Source organism: Arachis hypogaea, chromosome 13, assembly GCF_003086295.3.
Source record: "Arachis hypogaea cultivar Tifrunner chromosome 13, arahy.Tifrunner.gnm2.J5K5, whole genome shotgun sequence".
Classification (NCBI taxonomy): Eukaryota; Viridiplantae; Streptophyta; class Magnoliopsida; order Fabales; family Fabaceae; genus Arachis; species Arachis hypogaea.
This window is the reverse complement of record NC_092048.1, coordinates 108,357,136-108,367,188: the sequence shown is the minus strand read 5'-3', so window position 1 is coordinate 108,367,188 and position 10,053 is coordinate 108,357,136.

Here is a 10,053-nt window from a genome sequence, read left to right as displayed (position 1 = left end):
ATTCAATTTTTGATATATGTCCATGTGTTCGGTTTCTTAAAACTGTTTCAGTCAATGTCATTGCAATTCATATTGACACGGTTGTTATAAGAGGCATCGGGGCTGTTGTTGTTTCCGTGGGGGTTATTGTTGTCACTGTCACCATGAATTGAAAGAAAAGGGAATTATCACGATAAGTTACGTGGACTCAGCTAACTGAGGTTGGGGTTTTTCTTAAAATCTATTTTACATTATAGAGTTGTGATAAATAGATATTGATGCAAAAATATATACTTTTGTGATTATATTTGTCTTGTGGATGTGATGGTTTGTTGGACTGGATTATTGGGTGCTTGATTGCATGAGTGGTGTATGGTTGTTGATAAAAACCGGTTTGAAATGTTATTTACTTGATTATTATGAAGGGTGGATTTTTCTTGGTTTTGGAGTTTACTTGGTAATATAAATGAATTGATTTTGGAAATAATTTGAGAAATATTTGGATGGGACCCAAAAGGGGTGGCAGTGTCCAAGTTTTAGAGGAGATGCTGCCGAAATTTTATAAAATTGGAAGTTTTATTTGAAGTAATTAATTAAAAAGATTTGTTTTTAAACATTATATGTTTTAAGATTGATTTATTTATCAAAGAAAGAATTATGTTTTGAATTGGGATTGTTAATGGAAAGAAGGATGACGAGGGTTTTCTTTGAAATATGGTTTTTGAATAAATTTGGAAATGAGATTTGGATTGATGAATGATTATGATGTTGAGAATGTTGAAAATATTGAGATATCGATTGAGAATGTTGAGATATGAACTTTGAATTATTCATATGGCTTATGAATTTCAATTATCTGAGATACGAGGTTCCCTGGATAAAGTACCATGGCTTGTCACCACATCTACCAGGTTGAAAACTCGATACTCTGTTGACCCTACGACGTAAGTGTGACCGGGCACTATATAAATTCCCGGGAATGTAACCCCCATTGAGAAATATTGATTATTTGAGAAAAATCTATGCATAGACTCTTGGGGATGCACGTCGAGGGACAGTCTAAGTTTTTTCAGACTTGTTGGGTTGGCTGGATAACCGACAGATGAGCCTCATTAGCCATAGGACAGGCATACACCATATGCATTTATATGCTTTGCTTAGGTTTGAACTTGTTTTGGTTTGCCTAATTGCTAAACTATTCTTAACTGCTACTTGAACTATTTGCTGTAACTGCTACCTAAACCTGTGCTTTTCTTGTCTGTCTTGCCTGTGTTTGTTCTGGCGTGCTACATTTGAGAATGAACTTTGGTGCTGAATTAATGATTGTGTTGATTGATTGCGTGGTTAGTTTCTGATTGAGATTTGCTTATAAGAAAAGAAAGATTTTGGGTTTCTGAAAGATTAAACATTGTTTATTTGAAAAGGTTTTGAACAATTAGCTATTGGTTTTTAAAAGGATTCATAGGGCAATGATAATCACTGAGTTTGAAAACAGTTTTCTTATTAAATATCTTCTTATGACAATTCTGAAACTCCGTGGTGAGACCGTGTGGTTAGGTTCTCACCCCCTACAGCTTTACCTTTTCAGGAACCGGATGAAGAAGCTTTATGAAGAGTTATACTGCGTTTGGTTTATATGTTGTTGTACTAATTAGATTGTTTCTTCCCTCGTCTTTGTTATTACAATTTTATAAGAGGGATAGGAGTTGTATGTTTTATATATATATTATATTATAAGATATTATGTAAGAAGTCTTGTATATAAATCTATGCCTGCTTGTTTTCTTTTTCTTAAGATAAAGTATTTATTTCCGGTTTTCAAAGAAATCAGCGATATGGTGTCGAGTCACAGGCTCTTATTTTAATATTAAGTATATAAAGTAGTTGTAATACTTCTTGCTATCAGAGTGGCGCAGTCGAAAGCGTGACATTCCGGTAGTGAGGGTGTTACATCAAGAATATGTTTTTAAGCTTTCTTCTTTGCATGTTACATGCTTGATTAAATGCCTATAAACTCTTTGAATTTTGCTTCATTTGTTCTAACGATTAAGAAGTTAGTTAATGAATGCAGGGTAGTTAATAAGAATTAACTAATATATGGGACTTAGGACTTAAGAGCATCAGCTTATGATTTGATATTACTAAAACGGAGTTAGAAATGTGTAGCCACATTGCCTTCATTACTTATATTCTATTGGATCTGAAGAAATTAGAGATGCAATGGTAGTGTATTTTGGCATTGTAGTTAGATTCTATTAACAAAATTAGAGAGAGAATTTTATGCTCTAAATTGAAAACTGTTATGTCATAATCATTTATGAATTGTAACGTGGTGTTTTATTTTTTATAAATTGCTATTGTCATGATCATTCTACTTGCTCACTCATTACTTATTTAATCCATGATTTCAGTTTAGGTTATTTACCTACAAGAATACACTATTTTTTTTAACCCACTACATTTTCATTTGACATATAAAATTGTGGTTTTTAACTTGCATGCTGGATTAGTAGATAATATAAATAGACTTAAATGTATTGTATAAGAAATCAAGGCAATAATGTACAGTTGTTGAATGTATACGAACATTCAGATTACATGATCTATTTTATTTTTGTTCGATGAAAAGGGAAACTAAAACCCGCTTATTTAAGTATTGTCCTTTTTTTCTTTTAATATTACAATGCACATTTTCTAAATGTATGCAAAACATTTTCAAAGATACAACAATGGTTGGTGATTCTCATAATTTTCTATCTGTGGATATAACAATAATAATGTAAGTTTTTATTTGCTTTTCAAGTCGTATTTGTGACTTCAGTTCTTTTATGCAATAGTTTGGCTATTAAAATTTCTCATAGTTTTAAGTTGTATTGGTTCTTAATTAATAAGCTCTATTGAGAGTAAATAATAATTAATTCTTTTTCTTATTTGGCAGTACTATCAGTTATGAATGTGAACCGTCATTGTCTCGGGAAAAAAAATTTGGCTAGATAGTTTCTATGTAACAAACAATATCCTTTAAATTAGGTTTAAAAAAGGAAAAAAAAGAATTAAATGGTAGTTAAGAAAATGCTTAGTTTGATAAAAGAATTGCTCATGAAATAATTTAAGGTGACTTTTTTTAGGGATTTAAATGAGGTATTATTTTATTTAGTTTCAACATGTGTGCTTGTTTGAATTTTTTAACATACTTTGCGGAATAAAAGGATGTCTATTTAGTATTTTAAGGACTTTAAATTCTTCTATTATAAGCTTTAAACTGCTTATGTGAATTAAGTAGTTTTGATGATTTTAAAGTTCGATTCTGGACTATTATTAAGACGCGAGCTTTAGAATTTTGCATATTAAAAGAGGCAAATGTAGAATGGCCAAATCTAGTGCAATGGTTGGAGCTAGCAATTTTTAGTCTATGGTTAAAATTGTTCTTTATTAGCATAACGAGTGATGAGTGGATAATTTATACGCTTTTTGGCATTGTTTTTACATAGTTTTCAGTGTGATTTAGTTAGTTTTTAGTATATTTTTATTAGTTTTTAATTAAAATTCACATTTCTGGACTTTACTATGAGTTTGTGTGTTTTTCTGTGATTTCAGGTATTTTCTGGCTGAAATTGAGGGACTTGAGCAAAAATCAGATTCAGAGGTTGAAGAAGGACTACAGATGCTGTTGGATTCTAGCCTCCCTGCACTCAAAGTGGATTTTCTGGAGCTACAGAACTCCAAATGGCACGCTCTCAATTGCGTTGGAAAGTAGACATCCAGGGGTTTCCAGAAATATATAATAGTCCATACTTTGATTAAGGATAGACGACGTAAACTTGCGTTGAACACCAGTTCCATGCTGCATTCTGGAGTCAAACGCCAGAAACAGGTTGCAAAGTGGAGTTCAACGCCAGAAACAGGCTACAAACTGGCATTCAACTCCAAGAGAAGCCTCTACACGTGTAAAGCTCAATGCTCAGCCCAAGCACACACCAAATGGGCCCCAGAAGTGAATTTCTGCATCATTTACTCATTTCTGTAAACCCTAGTAACTAGTTTAGTATAAATAGGACATTTTACTATATCTTTGGATCATCTTTGATTAGTTTTATGCTATCTTAGATTGTTGTGAGGTCTGGCCATTCGGCCATGCCTGAACATTTATCACTTGTGTATTTTCAATGGTAGAATTTCTACACACCATAGATTAAGGTGTGGAGCTCTGCTGTTCCTCGAAGATTAATGCAAAGTACTACTGTTTTTCTATTCAATTCAACTTATTCCGCTTCTAAGATATTCATTCGCACTTCAATATGATGGATGTGATGATCGTGATAGTCATCATCATTCTCAACTTATGAACGCGTGCCTGACAACCACTTCCGTTCTACCTTAGATTGAATGGACATCTCTTGGATATCTAATACAGGGGACCGAGTCCGAATTATTAGTGTCTTTGTGGTATAAGTTAGAACCCATGGACGGTCATTCTTGAGAATCCGGAAAGTATAAACCTTGTCTGTGGTATTCCGAGTAGGATTCAGGGATTGAATGACTGTGACGAGCTTCAAACTCGCGAGTGCTGGGCGTAGTGACAGACGCAAAAGGATCAATGGATCCCATTCCAGTATGATCGAGAACCGACAGATGATTAGCCATGCAGTGACAGCGCATTGGACCATTTTCACTAAGAGGACAGGTGGCCATTGACAATGGTGATGCCTAACATACAGCTTGCCATGGAAAGGAGTAGGAAGGATTGGATGAAGACAGCAGGAAAGCAGAGGGTTAGAGGGACGAAAGCATCTCTATACGCTTATCTGAAATTCTCACCAATGAATTACATAAGTACCACTATCCTATTTTATATTTTATTTATCTTTTATTTATAAATTCATAAAATCAGTTGAATCTGCCTGACTGAGATTTACAAGGTGACCATAGCTTGCTTCAAGCCGACAATCTCCGTAGGATCGACCCTTCCTCACGTAAGATTTATTACTTGGACGACCCAGTGCACTTGCTGGTTAGTTGTACGAAGTTGTGAAACAAAATTAAGAACATGAACGTGCGTATTGAGTTTTTAGCGCCGTTACCAAGGAAGGAACGATCACGATTTCGCACACCAAGTTTTTGGCGCCGTTGCCGGGGATTGTTCGAGTTTGGACAACTGACGGTTCATCTTGTTGCTCAGATTAGGTTATTTTATTTTATTTTATTTTTAAGCTTTTTTTTTTACTTCTTATTTTCGAAAAAAAATATACAAAAAAAAAATTTTTCTTTTTCCTTTTTTCGTTTTTCCCAATTAATTTTCGAAAAAAATACAAAAAAAAATTTACAAATTCATAAAATCAAAAATATTTTTGTGTTTCTTATTTGAGTCTAGAGTCAATTTTTAAGTTTGGTGTCTTGCATGTGTTTGTTTTTCTCAAGAATTTTCAAAAATTCATCATATGTTCTTCATGATCTTCAAGTTGTTCCTGGCCAGTCTTCTTGTTTGATCCTCTTATTTTCTTGTTTTGTGTCTTTACTTGTTTTTCATATGCATTTTCAATTTGTTAGTGTCTAAAGTTTGCAAATTTCTAAGTTTGGTGTATTGCATGTTTTCTTTTCTTGAAAATTTTCAAAAGTAAGTCTTGATGTTCATCTTGATCTTCAAAGTGTTCTTGGTATTCATCTTGACATTCATAGTGTTCTTGCATGCATCACATGTTTTGATCCAAAATTTTCATGCATTGAGTCTTTTTGATGTTTTTCTCTTTCATCATTAAAAATTCAAAAATCAAAAAAATATCTTTCCCTTTTTCACTCATAAAATTCAAAAATTTGAGTTGACTTTTTCAAAAAATTTTAAAATCTAGTTGTTTCTTATGAGTCAAATCAAATTTTCAATTTAAAAATTCTATCTTTTTCAAATCCTTTTCAAAAATCAAATCTTTTTCATTTTTCTTTTATAATTTTCGAAAATTCCAAAATGATTTTCAAAAATCCTTTTTCTTATCTTGTTTCATAATTTCAAATCTTTACTAACAATTAATGTGATTGACTCAAAAAAATATTAAGTTTGTTACTTGCCTAGTAAGAAAGTTTCAATCTTTAAACTCTAGAATCATATCTTTTTAGTTTCTTGTTAGTCAAGTAATAAACTTTAATTTTCAAAATCAAATCTTTTTAAATTTCTTTTTCAAATCTTTTTCAAATTAAGTTTCAATCACATCTTTTTCAAAATCAATTTCAAAATTCTTTCTAACTTCTCCCCTAACCTCTTATCTTTTTAAAATTGATTTTCAAATCTTTTTCAATCAATCTTATCTTTTTGTTTCAATCATATCTTTTTCAATTTCAATCATATCTTTTTTCAAAAACAAATTTCAAATCTCTTTTAATCAATCATATCTTTTTGTTTCAATCATATCTTTTTCAAAACTGCCCAACTAACTCTCTACCTTTAATTTTCGAAAATCCCTTCCCTCTTTTTCAAAATTTCGTTTTAATTAACTAATTGTTTTAATTTTAAGTTAATTTAATTTCAATTTTAATTTTCGAATTTTAAATTTAAATTTAAAATATTTTTATTTTATTTTGTTAAATTTTCGAATTCTTCTCTCATCTCTAATCTCCTTCTATTTATTTATTCATCCATTAACACTTCTATCCTCATCCCTGTGTTTGGATTCTCATCTTTTCCTTCTTCTATTCTTACTTTCTTCTACTCACATAAAGGAATCTCTATACTGTGACATAGAGGATTCCATATTTTCTTTTCTGCTTTCTTCTTCTTTTTCATATGAGCAGGAACAAGGATAAGAACATTCTTGTTAAAGCTGATCCTGAACCTGAAAGGACCCTGAAGAGGAAGCTAAGGGAAGCTAAAGCACAACTCTCTGGAGAAAATCTGACAGAAATTTTCAAAAAAGAAGATATGGCCGAAAATAATAACAATGCAAGGAGGATGCTTGGTGACTTCACTGCACCTAATTCCAATTTACATGGAAGAAGCATCTCAATCCCTGCCATTGGAGCAAACAATTTTGAGCTTAAACCTCAATTAGTTTCTCTGATGCAACAGAACTGCAAGTTTCATGGACTTCCATCTGAAGATCCTTTTCAGTTCTTGACTGAATTCTTGCAGATCTGTGATACTGTTAAGACCAATGGGGTTGATCCCGAGGTCTACAGGCTTATGCTTTTCCCGTTTGCTGTAAGAGACAGAGCTAGAGTATGGTTGGACTCTCAACCTAAAGATAGCCTGAACTCTTGGGATAAGCTGGTCACGGCTTTCTTAGCCAAGTTCTTTCCTCCTCAAAAGCTTAGTAAGCTTAGAGTGGATGTTCAAACCTTCAGACAGAAAGAAGGTGAATCCCTCTATAAAGCTTGGGAGAGATATAAGCAACTGACCAAAAAGTGTCCTTCTGACATGCTTTCAGAATGGACCATTCTGGATATATTCTATGATGGTCTATTTGAACTATCAAAGATGTCATTGGACCATTCTGCAGGTGGATCCATTCACCTAAAGAAAATGCCAGCAGAAGCTCAAGAACTCATTGACATGGTTGCTAATAACCAGTTCATGTACACTTCTGAGAGGAATCCTGTAAGTAATGGGACGCCTCAGAAGAAGGGAGTTCTTGAAATTGATACTCTGAATGCCATATTGGCTCATAACAAAATATTGACTCAGCAAGTCAATATGATTTCTCAGAGTCTGAATGGAATGCAAGCTGCATCCAACAGTACTCAAGAGGCATCTTCTGAGGAAGAAGCTTATGATCCTGAGAACCCTGCAATAGCAGAGGTGAATTACATGGGTGAACCCTATGGAAACACCTATAATCCCTCATGGGGAAATCACCCAAATCTCTCATGGAAGGATCAACAAAAGCCTCAACAAGGCTTTAATAATGGTGGAAGAAACAGGTTTAGCAATAGCAAGCCTTTTTTATTATCCACTCAGCAAAAGACAGAGAGTTCTGAGCAGACCCTATCTAGCTTGGAAAACATAGTCTCTGGTCTATCTAAGGCCACTCTAAGTTTCATGAATGAAACAAGGTCCTCCATTAGAAATTTGGAAGCACAAGTGGGCCAGCTGAGTAAAAGGATCACTGAAACCCCTCCTAGTACTCTCCCAAGCAATACAGAAGAAAACCCAAAAGGAGAGTGCAAGGCCATTGAATTGATCATCATGGCCGAACCTACAAGGGAGGGAGAAGACGTGAACCCCAATGAGGAAGACCTCCTGGGACGTCCAGAGATCAATAAGGAGTTTTCCTCTGAGGAACCAAAGGACTCTGAGGCTCATCTGGAGACCATAGAGATTCCATTAAACCTCCTTATGCCATTCATAAGCTCTGATGAATATTTTTCTTCTGAAGAAAATGAAGATGTTACTGAAGAGAAAGTTGCCAAGTACCTTGGTGCAATCATGAAGCTGAATGCCAAATTATTTGGTAATGAGACTTGGAAAGATAAACCTCCCTTGCTCACCAATGAACTGAGTGATCTGGATCAACTGAGATTGCCTCAGAAGAAATAGGATCCTGGAAAGTTCTTAATACCTTGTGCCATAGGCACCATGACCTTTGAGAAGGCTCTATGTGACCTTGGGTCAGGGATAAACCTCATGCCCCTCTCTGTAATGGAGAAACTGGGAATCTTTGAGGCACAAGCTGCCAGAATCTCATTAGAGATGGCAGACAACTCAAGAAAACAGGGTTATGGACAAGTAGAGGACGTGCTAGTAAAGGTTAAAGGCCTTTACATCCCTGCCAATTTCATAATCCTAGACACTGGGAAGGATGAGGATGAATCCATCATCCTTGGAAGACCCTTCCTAGCCACAGCAAAAGCTGTGATTGATGTGGACAGAGGAGAGTTGGTCCTTCAACTGAATGAGAACTACCTTGAGTTTAAAACTCAAGGATCTTCTTCTGTAACCATGGAGAGGAAGCATGAAAAGCTTCTCTCACTGCAGAGTCAACCAAAGCCCCCACAGTCAAACTCTAAGTTTGGTGTTGGGAGGCCACAACCAAACTCTAAGTTTGGTGTTGAACCCCCACAACCAAACTCTAAGTTTGGTGTTGGGAGGTCCCAACCTTGCTCTGATTATCTGTGAGGCTCCATGAGAGCTCACTGTCAAGCTGTTGGCATTAAAGAAGCGCTTGTTGGGAGACAACCCAATGTTATTTAATCATTTTTATTTTATTTTCTCTTTGTTATTTCATATTTTATTAGGTTGATGATCATGTTGAGTCACAAAAACTACTGAAAAATTGAAAACAGAATAAAAAAACAGCATTGAAAACAGCACACCCTGGAGGAAGGGCTTACTGGCGTTTAAACGCCAGTAAGGAGCATCTGGCTGGCGTTTAACACCAGAACAAAGCATGAAACTAGCGTTAAACACTAGAAACAAGCAGCAGTCTGGCGTTTAAACGCCAGGATTGCACCCAGAGGAAAGCTGGCGTTAAACGCCAGAAACAAGCATCAGACTAGCGTTTAACGCCAGAAATATGCACCATACTGGCGTTCAACGCCAGAAACATGCTATAGACTGGCGTTGAACGCCCAAAACAAGCAAGGAAGTGGCGTTTAACGCCAGAAACATGCTGCAGTCTGGCGTTAAACGCCAGGATTGCATATATAGGGCGTTTTACACGTCTAAAAGGTGCAGGGATGAGAAATCCTCAAATACCTCAAGATCTGTGGACCCCATAGGATTCTCTCAGGATCTGTGGACCCCACAGGATCCCCACATACTTCTTCTCTCCTCTTCACACCTTTCTATAACTCTCTTCCCCAAATACCCCTCACCAATCAACTCAATCACTCTTCCCCATCACCTCTTCACCAATCACATCCATCCTCTCTTCCCCAAAAACCCCACCTACCTTTAAATTCAACATAATTTCCCTCCCAACCCAACCCTAAATGGCCGAGCCCTAAACCCCTCCCCACTCCTATATAAAACCCTCATTCCCTCTTTGTTTTCACACAACAAAACCCTCTCTTCTTCCCCTTGGCCGAAACCATCTCTCTCTCCCTCTCCTCCATTTTTCTTCTTCTTCTACTTCTTTCTTTCTTCTTTTG